We start from the raw sequence: 13623 nt of genomic DNA, 5'->3' as shown, positions 1-13623 counted from the left end.
TCCCTAAACTTCAAGAGTGCCAGTACCACTCACACTATTATCTCCTTTACTGCCAGAACCTTCTAATTGCTAATAACTCCATATATATAGATTACATTCATTTTAATGAAAATTTGGATTAAACCAAATAGTGTGGGGAACAAATATTTGGGGAAACAAATTTCCTAAAATATTAAGAGTGAAAATTTTGTCAGAAATTAAATTTTCTTCCCTGCACATCTCTAATATACAGTATATGTGTATATATGTGTTTAGATTAAATATAAACACATATATACACATGTATACACATGTGTGTGTGTGTGTGTATATATATACAGTATATATATATATATATATATATATATATATATATATATACAGGCAAGTCCAGAACACAAACCTGGCTGAAGGGTCTATTGTGTCCAGAGAAAAGCAGGCAACACAGGAAACTTTGTAACAAGCCATTTAATCCACAAAGTGTAAAGGAATAGGGCCTTAACCCATAACTTTTCGGTTCTGAAACAAAACTTTCTCAAATGGAGCCCATGGAAGACATAAATAACTCCCAAACAAACCCACCTTATATACCCAGTGAAGTGTCAACATCAAAGTGAATAATTGCCCTGATTACCGTGTTCTCACTCTACATCAAACCTCCTGTCACACTACTGCAACTCCATGTGTGTCCACGCATATTGACATCATCATTCACAGTCGATAAAGGAGCAGGCCGTGAGTGTTGGCATAGCAAAGGTGAACAGCCGTTTGTAGCGAGGTGATGCAACGAGAGGGGAGACACAGACAATAGGGTAAAAGTGTATTTAAAAAAGATATACATCTAAAAGCAAGATATATATGGACATAATGTATATAAACTGAAAGCAATTGCTAGATTGCCTAAATACATGTTGCTCTACGCTAATGACAACCTCTATTAGGGTTGTCATTAGCGTAGAGCAAAGATAATCTTAAGAGGAAAGCTGGATCCCCAGGCATAGGATGTTAAGACAAGAGGGCACCTATTCCAGTCTCAGACGCATCAACCTCAAGAATGAAAGGCAGGACAGGATTAGGATGAGCCAGAACTGGAGCGGCAGCAAAGGTAATCTGAAGACTCTCAAAAGCCTTATTGGCAGTAGGTGACCAATGGAGTGGATCATTCTCCTTACGGGTCATGTCAGTTATAGGTTTGACCAAGGAAGAAAAGTTTTTAATAAACTTTCTATAGTAATTGGCAAAGCCCAAAAAACATTGAATAGAGCAAAGACAAACTGGGCGAGTCTACTGCAGGACTGCAGACAACTTGTCAGGATCCATGGAGAACCCTGCAACGGAGATTACATAACCTAGGAAGCTTACTTGAGTCTGATGGAACTCACATTTCTCGAGTTTACAAAACAGGCTGTTCTCACGTAGTCTCTGAAGAACCCGTGTAACATCAGAACGATGAGCCTCAAGTATGGGTGAGTGTATGAGGATGTCGTCTAAGTACACCACAACACACTGTTGCAACATATCTCGTAGGACATCATTAATAAATTTCTGGAAAACAGCTGTAGCATTACATAGGCCAAAGGGCATTACAAGATATTCATAATGCCTACTCCTGGTGTTAAATTCTGTTTTCCATTCGTGGCACTTCTTAATCCTAACGAGATTGTAATCTCCTCTCAAATCAAGTTTAGAAAAGACTGTAGCTCCCTTGAGGCAGTCAAAGAGTTTCGTAATGAGAGGAATAGGATAAGCATTCTTAATGGTAAGACAATTAAGACCCCTATTATCGATACATGGTCTTCACGAAGAAGAACCAGCCCCTGCAGGAGAGCAGGATTTGCTGCTGATCCCCCGTGACAGAGCATCTGTTGCTTTTTTAGTTAAGTCTAAACTTTTTTGTATGTCAGAATAAAGAATATCACCTACACCTCTCATACCCACCTATCAAGTGTCTGTGCTTGTGTATCAGTAGCTGCTTGATATACTAAGATTCCATATATGCTAGACAAAGAGAAGTTCCCTAGGGTGAAGGCTGTCTGTGGTACAGCAAATATCGAAGTGTCCCAAAAATTTGGGTTCTTTTGTTTAATAGTATCTACGTAATGATGTACTTGCAAATATGCATAGAACTGTTTGGAATAGAATACTTGGTACTCAATTCATGAAAAGTTTTGACTGTGTGCGACAGAGAGTCCAGGAGGTCTCCGACCATTCTGATCTCTTTTTCCCTCCACTGTTGAAATGGCAAGGTACCAATACCCGTAGGAAAGTCTAAATGACTCACCAGGGGGAGCTTTTTGGGGGAGGGTTGACGTGAGCCCAAAAATGTATGAGCCAGATGCCACACATCCAGCGGGCCTTTGTAAAGAACAGAAGACCTAATGTGAGAAGCCGCCTCATTCGGCTTACGATAAGGCAGATATGATAAATCTACTGGTTTTAAGACTGCATTTTCCAAGTCTATGTCACAAAAGTGCGAGATTCCCAATTGCCAGTAGGTTTGGAAGACCCAAACCGCCATTCCAGTACGGTTGTTGCAGTGACTTAGCTGCTATGTGAGGCTTTCCTCCATGCCATATCAAACCTCTTAATGGCCGAATTCAAAGTTATCATATCTTTTTATTTATCAAGAATGGTAGCATGAGCATTGGATATAGTATGCGTGGTAGGGTTACCGTTTTATAAGACTGATCCGTCCCATAAGGGATAATGGTAAAGTGCCCCATTATTGAAGCTGGTTACAAAGCGTCAGACATTGTTTTGAGATATTGGAATTATAAAGGCCATGATGGTTTCTATGTAATTGTATACCGAGATATGTGCCCAGCTACTGTGAAAAGATAATTTTCATGACTATCAGTGTGGTTGTTTTACCACAGGATCTCTGATTTTGTTGTATTGACCTTGTAATCAGAAAAGGTGCCAAAGTCGTCAATAGTTTTTAGAATATTAGGAATGTGTCTAGCAGGATCCTCCACAAACAACAACAAATCATTGGCATAAAGGGTAAATTTTTGAGGTTTGCTGTGCACCATGATTCCTGGGAAAACTTGCTGCAGCTTGATGGCTAGTGACTTTAAGGCCAAATCAAATAGCAGCAGGGAAAAGGTGCACCCCTGCCTCGTTCCCCGCTGTAAAGTAATATCAGATGAGAAAATACCATTAGTAAGGATAAGGGCTATCGGTTTTGAATATATATTTTGAATAACTTGCACAAAAGGACCACTGATATAAAAGTAACCCATAGTATCAATTAGGTGGTCCCACTCCACACGACCGAAGGCCTTCTCTGCATTCAAAGATAACAAGTAATTTCTATGATGTCCCTCTCCTCTTTTCTAGCAATAATCAATAACTTGCAGTACTCTTCTCGGGTTAACTGCTGATGACCTTTTATAGACGAAACACGTCTGATCTGTGTGAATCTCTTTTTAAGTTCATTACTCTGTTCAAGAAAATCATTATTTTCTGAACATAGACGTATAGTTCGAATGAACTGACTCTTCAAAATTCCTTTATATGCATGTTCAGGATGAGCACTTTTGGCGTGTAGGATAGAATTACCTGCAATCTTTTTTTGATACAAGTTTGTTTTGATCTTACCAGTCTTTGCAGACCCTGAGAGTTCAATATCCAAGAAAAACATTCTTTCCTTATTCCATTCGTGGGTGAACTTAACATCTGTATCTTTTGCATTTAAGTACCGAACAAACTATTCGGCTTCTTGTTCACCAAATCTCCAGACTATAAGCAAATCGTCTATGTAGCGTTTGTATAGAATAATGCCCTCCCGAAAGGGGTTGGCATCAGAGTACACAAACTTGCATTCTAGCCAACCCATAAACATGTTTGCATATGATGGGGCAAATTTTGCCCCCATCGCAGTGCCTCCTAACTGCAGGTAAAAAAAAACCTCGAACATAAAGAAATGATGTTCTAGGAGAAATTTTGTGACACGCAAAAATTATGTTTTTTTCCACATTTCCCATGTCTCTGTCCAGATTGAAAAATAACCAATGGCCTGAAGTCCCTTGTCTTGTGGGATGCTAGAATACAATGATATAACATCAATTGTCAGCCAGCTATATCAATCCAGCCACTGGAAATCCCTGAGCATGGACAGGACATGGGTAGTATCTCTTAGGTAACTGTGAAGTGATTTTACTGTTCTCTGTAGAATTGAATCCAACCATTCAGACAAGGGACTGAACAGTGACCCTATACACGAGACAATGGGGCGACCCCTCACGTTGTCCAAAGACTTATGTACTTTTGGCAGATGATGGAATATGGGGACCACTGGATTTTCGACCAACAATAATTTGGAGATATTCCAATCCAGGATCCCCAAACTTACTCCATCATCCACCAAAAATCTAAGATCTCGCTGAAATGAAGAACTAGGATTTCTTTGTAAGACACAATAAGTGAGTAAGTCGCCCAACTACCTCCGCTATATAGGTGTCGCGATTCATAACCACTATACTTCCTCCCTTATCTGACTGGCGAATAACTAATTGGTCATTATTACTCAGTTGTTTAATAGCCAGATTCTCTTTAAATGTTAAATTAGTCTTGGGAGGTGTAGTTTTATAATGTAGAGTTGTTAAGTCCTCAACTACTCTTTTGTGATAAAGCTCGAGGGCATTCACCCTGCTTTGTATGGGATAGAAATTGGAGTCTTGTTTAAACTTGGGGTAGACTCTATTTTGAGTATGTTCCCCCTGAAATTGTGACTCTCTTTCCAATTCCTCTAACATAGCTATATCACATGTTTCTTGGAAAGAGTGTTCATGTTATCTTACTAAGTGCTGATTCTGTGTTTAAATTGTATCAATGTTCTCATCAGAGAAATGTTTTCTTAGAGTCAGTTTCCTTATGAACTTGTTAACATCCAAAATAGTATTGAAGAGATTAAAGCTACGTGTAGGGCAAAAACCCAGCCCGTAGCTTAAAACTCTTTCCTCTGTGTCAGTCAATACGTGATCAGTAAGATGGATTACATTGGTTTTTACACCTAATTCTCTGTTTTTTCCCTCAGCTCATATCTGTGGTTTACCTTTGTTTTGGGCTGTGTGCCTCCCCCTTCTGTTTGTTTCAGTACCGACCGAAAAACCTGAGTCTTAACAGTCTGTTGTTTACTGATATCAATAGAGGGCAGTGACTTTGTTTTTTCTACTTGAGATTTATTGGTCACTGATTGTTCTTTTGGCCTGGCTCCCAAATCAACTAAATGTGTATTGCTCATAATGGTATCAGCTGAGTTAGAAGTGGTGGATATAAGTGTAATATTCTGTTCAGTAGTTAAAGAGCATGCTTCATCACCTGATGAAGAGAGATTTTGAGAGGAAGATTCCTCATCGGTAACCTCTGGATCAGAAAATTACATTTTCTTTTGGTAATGTCCCTTTGTGTTTCTACGTCTCCTGTGTGGTTTCCCCTTACTGCTGATACCTGTAGATTCATCAGATGTGTAGTTGATTTCAGAGCTAATATTATGGTTGTTATTAGTGTTGTTTTTATTTGATTGTTTTGACCAGTTTTTTTGTTGTCTTGGCTTCTGCCAAAGAAATACCTTATCAGTACTATAATCCTTCTGATCTCTTAAAAAATTGACATGTTTAGTTTGTATAATCTGTTTTTTGGATGATTCCACAATGCCCTGTAACATTTTGTCATAGTCAATATACTCAAATTTACTTAAATTCTGAGGCCTCTTGTAAGCAGGTTTTGTTAACTATTGAAAGTATGGGATGCCAGCGCTACATTGTCTCACTATATCCAAATGTTTTTTGTTTTTTTTATTTAAATAGTTTTTTACTGAATTTTTCAAAGAGTAACAAAACATGGGTAACATCACCACATAACATTTGTGGATTGTAGTCATAATAAAGCATAAATACAAATACAAATTACTGTCGTTGGTATGGTAAATTGAAAGCATTATACGCAGCATAGCCATGTGACCGTGAGGGAATAAGGGGTATTTCTAGAAGGAGGGAAAATAGAAGAGAAGAGAGGTCAGAGAGGGGTAGGAGGGGAAGGAGTAGGAAATGAGACGAACGTGTTGTGTCATAGGTACTTTTCAGATTGTCTCATTGTTTGTTTTCTGGTCCCATATAAATATAATGGGGCCTAGTTATCAAGCCGTCAACCTCAAATACTCTGGAATTCCGCAGCATATTTGTGGCGAGGCTGATTCGCCTAAGTTATCAAGCACTAGATACCGGCAAAAGTAGAATTTTGTGACGTAAGCTTCGATCCACCGGACTCAGTCCAACACAGATCGATTCTTACTTCACTCCAGATGTTCCGCACACAAGTGCGGCACAATCTGACTACTTTTGCTAGTTATCAAAAAACTAGCAGGTACGCTGGCACTTTTCCGGCCCAGCGTACCTGTTTTTCAAACCGCCGCCCTGGAGGCGGCGGATCCCATAGGAATCAATGGGAGTCTGACCATAGCGAAAGTTCATGTTCGCTGCTGCCTGACATCCCATTGATTCCTATGGGAAATGTCTGCACCTAACATGTACCCTGAGTCTAAACACCCCTAATCTGTCCCCCCCTACACCGCCGCAACTAAATAAATGTATTACCCCCTAAACCACCGCTCCCGGAGCCCACGGCAAGCTATACTAAATATGTTAACCCCTTAACCGCCGCTCCCGGTCCCCGCCACAAATATAATATATGTATTAACCCCTAAACCGCCGCTCCCGGACCCCGCCGCCACTATAATATATGTATTAACCCCTAAACTGCCGCTCCCGGACCCCACCGCCACCTACATTATACCTATTAACCCCTATCCTTCCCCCCCTATACCGTCGCCACCTATAATAAAGTTATTAACCCCTATCCTGCGGATCCCGGACCTCGCCACGACTAAATAAATAGTTTAACCCCTAAACCGCCGCTCCCGGACCCCGCAACAACTAAATAAATAGTTTAACCCCTAAACCGCCGCTCCCGGACCCCGCCGCAAACCTATATTAAACTTATTAACCCCTAATCTGCCCCCCTACAGCGCCGTCACCTATAATAAATGTATTAACCCCCTATCCTGCCCCCCCCTACACCGCCGCCACTGTAATAAAATTATTAACCCCTAAACCTAAGTCTAACACTGTGAGGATTTATTATATAATTATTATGAACCCAGTTGTATCTACTCCACTCAGTCTCACACCAAACCTAGGTACCTTGATAAACTAGGAACCTTATTATGCTCATTGACTGAGGGTGACCTGTTTAGGTCAAAAGTAAATAACAACTATCTTTAGTTGTTGGAGATTTGCACAACAATGTGAGTGTGCTAATACTCTCCTAAGTACTATAATAGCATTTGCTAAACAATAAATAATCTCTTTGGATATAGAATAAAATATAACTTTATGTAATTGAAGCTCAGTTAGTATCTCTTTAAATAGATCGTAGCTTATCACTCAGGTACGATGCTTTAATGTTCAGGTTAGTAAAGTTCATATGCAACCTTATTTATGAATGCAGCAGAATTGCTATGGCAGTGTATTGTATGCAGAAATAACCAGGATATATGCAGAGGATGTTAAACATGCACACTTTCCATTAGTAACGTATATGTATAAGCTTGATTAGTTAGTATATACAGTCTTAGGAACATATGATATTAGCGTAACTTCAGCAATAACTTTATGTTTAGTACGATACCCAACACTTCATGACCAGCGTGAACTTGTGAAGACTATGCTTGATAGCAATTCAGTTGTCCTGAGAAGCAGTGTAGAATCCGGCAACAGAGAGGAGCTGCGACACTGACTCCCGGAGTGCTGATGACGTCAGACGCCGAACTACTGCAGACACGCTGTATGTCAATTAGCGTTTCACAATGAAGTATGCTGTCCTGTGATTGAAGAGAACTTTGCAGATATAAAGTTAGAAAACAACTTGACGAAAATGGAGAGAGCTTCTTGAAAGTTGTGATCACTCCTCATGTGAATCAAATTACCAAGCATCGATGAATTAGAGAGGAGGGCTTATAAAGGCATAACGGTCATGTGATATTATGTTTAAAGGGACAGTGAAACGTGGAAAAGATGAAGTATAGAGATTGGGAATTACTGTGATATGACAGGACACCCCCCTTAACGATCTGCTCCGCAGATTAGGGTTTGGGACGGTCTGGATGTCTGCGATGAAACAGAGATACCAATCTAGGGGCTGATAAGTTAGTGGATGGTTCCCAAGAATCCTCTTCTGATGAATAATTTTTCCACCGAACTAAGTACTGTAGAGAATTCTTATAGAATCTAGAATCCAAAATGGAATCAACTTCATATGATACTTCATCCTCAATGAGTGTCGGAACTTGAGTTGTCAAGACTTGATCTCTGACTGGAACATAAGGTTTCAAAAGGGATACATGAAATGTTGGATGTATCTTAAAAGAACTTGGTAGTTGTAAAGTGACAGCATTAGCATTAACAATCCTAATAATTTTGTAAGGACCAATAAACAGAGAACCAAGCTTTTTACTGGGAATGTGAAGCTTCAAGTGTTTAGAAGACAACCAAACTAGATCTCCCACCTTATACTCAGGAGGTTTTGTTCTCCTTAAGTCATAATAACGTTTTTGCCTTTCTTGAGATTGTAGTAAAATCTGTTTTAGTTGAATGAATCCTTCAGCAATTGTATTCACAGTGTCATTTACCAAGGGACAAGAACTTTCTGATCTTTGAAGAAGATGATAAGAGGGATGAAACCCATAGTTAATGAAAAATGGAGTTGTATTGGTAGATGAATTAATGGTGTTATTATATGAGAATTCAGCAGTAGGAAGAAGAGAAGACCAGTTGTCTTGCTGAAATGTACAGTAGCATCTTAGATATTGCTCTAAACTCTGATTAGTCCTTTCGGTCTGACCGTTTGTTTGAGGATGGTAAGCTGAACTCAAACGGCGATCAATATGCAAACTAGAACAGAGTTGTGTCCAAAATCGAGAGGTAAATTGTGTACCCCTGTCAGTCGTAATAGACTTAGGTAACCCATGCAATCTGACAATATGTTTGATGAACAATTCTGCTGTTTCTGAAGCTGTTGGCAAAGTGTGAATAGGTATAAAATGTGCCATTTTTGAAAAGAGATCCACAACAACCAGGATGACTGTGTTGTTAGAAGAGGGAGGTAGATCGACAATGAAGTCTAGGGCAATATCTTGCCAAGGTCTGTCAGCGATTGGAAGAGATAGAAGTAAACCATAAGGGTGAATTCTTTGAGATTTACATTTGGTACATACAGCACACCCTTGTATGTACTGTTTTACAGACTGAATCATATGCGGCCACCAAAAATCCCTTTGAATTAAATGAAGAGTTTTCTTGAAACCAGGATGTCCTGAAAGTGGAATATCATGTGCCATAGCTAAAATGTCATTCCTAAGAGATTCTGGAACATACAGTGCATGACCATGGTAAAAAAATCCATCATTACCTTTATGAATCCTAGAATCATTAATCAATGGATCATTCTGTTGTTGTTCTTTGAGAATAGATGTTTTTCCCACTAAGAGGCCAATGAATTTTTCTGGTGGTATTATTGAGTTTAGTTCAGAACTCTCAGTTAATGGAGTTGAATATCTAGATAGAGCATCTGCCTTTGTATTTCTTACTCCTGGACGATAAGTGATTATAAAATCAAATCTAGTAAAGAATAAACTCCATCTGACTTGTCTGGAAGAAAGACTTTTGTTAGTTTTTAGATATTGTAGATTACGATGATCTGTAAATATGATGATTGGAAATCTTGCGCCTTCTAATAGATGTCTCCAAAATTCTAATGCAGCCTTGATGGCTAGAAGTTCTTTTTCCCCAATTGGGTAATTAATTTCGGCCGAATTCATAACCCGAGAATAATATGCAACAGGATGAAGCATGTTGGTAGAAGAATCTTTTTGAGACAGAATGGCTCCTATTGCAAATTCGGATGCATCTACTTCTAATGTATATTGTTTCGATGGATCTGGGAATTGTAGAATTGGAGCGGTAATGAAACTATGTTTGAGAGCGTTAAAAGACTCATCTGCCTGTTGGTTCCAGTGGTATTTGTTATTCTTTCGGGTGAGTAGTGTGAGAGGTTTTGCAATAGTAGAGAAACCTTTAATAAATTTTCTATAAAAATTTGAGAATCCTAGGAATCTCTGGAGCTCTTTCTTATTTTTTGGAATAGGCCAGTTAGTGATAGCTTGTACTTTGTTGTCCTCCATGGATATTCCTTTTGGTGAAATATGATACCCCAGGAAAGAAATAGTATCAGAATTGAATATACATTTTTCTGCCTTAACATATAAGTTGTTCTGTCTTAATCTTGAAAGAACTGTTCTGACATGTTGTATGTGATCCTCTTTGGAATTTGAATAAATGAGAATATCGTCCAAATAAATGACAATGTATGTGTCAAGTAAATCTTTGAAAACATCATTAATGAAAAACTGAAAAGTTGCAGGTGCATTGCACAAACCAAAAGGCATGACACAATACTCATAGAGACCATACCTAGTGCGAAAGGCAGTTAACCATTCATCACCTTTGCGAATTCTAATTAAGTTATATGCACCTCTTAAATCCAGTTTGGTAAAAATGGTAGCACCCTGTAACCTCTCTATGAGTTCTGGAATAAGAGGTAAAGGATATCTATTTTTTATTGTACAATTGTTCAGTTGTCTATAGTCAATTATAGGCCTGAGACTGTCATCTTTATTCTTCACGAAAAAGATCCCGGCACCAGCTGAAGATGTAGAAGGCCGAATAAAACCTTTCTTTAGATTTTCCTCGAGATATCCTTTGAGATGAAGCAGTTCTGGTTCAGAGAGTGGATATATACGACCATAAGGGATTTTACTGTTTGGTTTTAAATCGATAGGACAGTCGTAGGGTCTGTGGGGAGGTAGAGATTGAGCCTCAACCTTATCAAAAACATCATGAAAATCTGAATACTCTTTTGGTATATTTGTGATATCAACCTGTAATATAGCATGTGATTGTGTACAGTGTTTTTTACAATATGGTGAGTCGAAGGAAATAGTACCACTATTCCATGAGATGTTTGGTTGATGTTTCTTTAGCCATGAGAGTCCTAGAATTATGGGGTACAAAGGGGAATGAATAACCTCAAAGGTACACAATTCAGAGTGACCTGATGAAAATGTTAATGATAATGGATCAGTATGATGGGTAACGGGACCTGAATTGATAAAAGAACCATCAACAACTCGAATAGGTAATGCAATTAATTTTTTAATTATAGGAATCTTGTGATTTTCAACAAAGGATGAATGAATGAAATTATTAGTTGCTCCTGAATCGATTACCACCTGGGCTTTAAGTTGATGTTGATCCCACTGTAGACAAACAAAAAGAGTAAAGTGAGATGAGTTTTTTATAACAGTCTCATTTAAATGAGCTATCTCTTGCTTACCCTTTTTTGATTTTAACAGAATTGGACACTCCTTTACTCCGTGATCCTTAGCAGCACAATATAAACAAAGATTAAGTTGTCTTCGTCTAGCCTTTTCTTCAGGTTTAAGAGGACCTTTGACAAAACCTATCTCCATAGGCTCATCTGTTAAACGGACAGTGGAAACTGAATGAGAGCTATAGGCTTTCTTGGTGGATAATTCTGATGACCCTCTTTCAATCTTCCTTTCCCTCAAACGACGATCAATAGATATAGACAAGGTCATAAGATTTTCTAAGTCCTTAGGAATAACCACACGTGCCAATTCATCTTTTAGAGCATCCGCTAATCCAATACGGAATTGATTTGTCAAAGCTGGGTTATTCCACTGTGTGTCAGGTGCCCATCTTTTGAAATCAGTTATATATTCTTCTACAGGGCGTCTACCTTGTCGCAGATGTCTGATAGAATTTTCTGCTGAAGCTTGTTTGTCGTGATCTTCATATAGTAAAGACATGGCATTAAAAAATGATTCTAATGAGTTTAATATAGGATCTTCTTTTTCATAGTATGCATTAGCCCATGCCTTGGCTTCACCAGTGAGATAAGAAATTACCGTTAGAACTTTAACCCTTTCGGTAGGATAGGTTCTTGGTTTCAATGAAAGTAATAAAGTACATGAATTTTTAAAGTCTCTAAATTGAGTTCTGTCTCCAGAAAATCTCTCAGGTGGACATATTTGTGGCTCAGGAGAAACAAGAGGTGTCGGTAAAGTTTGAGTAGGTACATGATCTCTAATATATTTTCGTAATTCCTGATTTTCAACTTGGAGGTCCCTAAGACCCTGGATCATTATATCCATATTTTGAGAAAGGGTTCCAACACGGTTGGACAATTCAGTAACATCCATTATAGATACAAGTGGGTTAAGGGAGGCTTGGTAATATGTGAGGATTTATTATATAATTATTATGAACCCAGTTGTATCTACTCCACTCAGTCTCACACCAAACCTAGGTACCTTGATAAACTAGGAACCTTATTATGCTCATTGACTGAGGGTGACCTGTTTAGGTCAAAAGTAAATAACAACTATCTTTAGTTGTTGGAGATTTGCACAACAATGTGAGTGTGCTAATACTCTCCTAAGTACTATAATAGCATTTGCTAAACAATAAATAATCTCTTTGGATATAGAATAAAATATAACTTTATGTAATTGAAGCTCAGTTAGTATCTCTTTAAATAGATCGTAGCTTATCACTCAGGTACGATGCTTTAATGTTCAGGTTAGTAAAGTTCATATGCAACCTTATTTATGAATGCAGCAGAATTGTTATGGCAGTGTATTGTATGCAGAAATAACCAGGATATATGCAGAGGATGTTAAACATGCACACTTTCCATTAGTAATGTATATGTATAAGCTTGATTAGTTAGTATATACAGTCTTAGGAACATATGATATTAGCGTAACTTCAGCAATAACTTTATGTTTAGTACGATACCCAACACTTCATGACCAGCGTGAACTTGTGAAGACTATGCTTGATAGCAATTCAGTTGTCCTGAGAAGCAGTGTAGAATCCGGCAACAGAGAGGAGCTGCGACACTGACTCCCGGAGTGCTGATGACGTCAGACGCCGAACTACTGCAGACACGCTGTATGTCAATTAGCGTTTCAGAATGAAGTATGCTGTCCTGTGATTGAAGAGAACTTTGCAGATATAAAGTTAGAAAACAACTTGACGAAAATGGAGAGAGCTTCTTGAAAGTTGTGATCACTCCTCATGTGAATCAAATTACCAAGCATCGATGAATTAGAGAGGAGGGCTTATAAAGGCATAACGGTCATGTGATATTATGTTTAAAGGGACAGTGAAACGTGGAAAAGATGAAGTATAGAGATTGGGAATTACTGTGATATGACAAACACTAACCCTAACACCCCCTAACTTAAATATTAATTAAATAAATCTAAATAATATTTCTCTTATTAACTAAATTAATCCTATTTAAAACTAAATACTTACCTTTAAAATAAACCCTAATATAGCTACAATATAAATAATAATTATATTGTAGCTATCTTAGGATTTATTTTTATTTTACAGGCAACTTTCAATTATTTTAACTAGGTACAATAGCTATTAAATAGTTTTTAACTATTTAATAGCTACCTAGTTAAAATAAAGAGAAATTTACCTGTAAAAT

At 38.2% G+C, this 13623-nt stretch overlaps 1 protein-coding gene across 1 annotated transcript in view; it reads right to left on the bottom strand.

Moving 5' to 3' along the window:
• The window catches only part of LOC128639270 (nicotinamide N-methyltransferase), a 56524-nt gene that overhangs the window by 3016 nt on the left and 39885 nt on the right, over positions 1-13623 (bottom strand). The window lies entirely within an intron of this gene.

Source organism: Bombina bombina, chromosome 8 (assembly GCF_027579735.1).
Source record: "Bombina bombina isolate aBomBom1 chromosome 8, aBomBom1.pri, whole genome shotgun sequence".
In the NCBI taxonomy this organism is placed as follows: Eukaryota; Metazoa; Chordata; class Amphibia; order Anura; family Bombinatoridae; genus Bombina; species Bombina bombina.
This window is presented reverse-complemented; position numbering and strand designations above follow the sequence as displayed.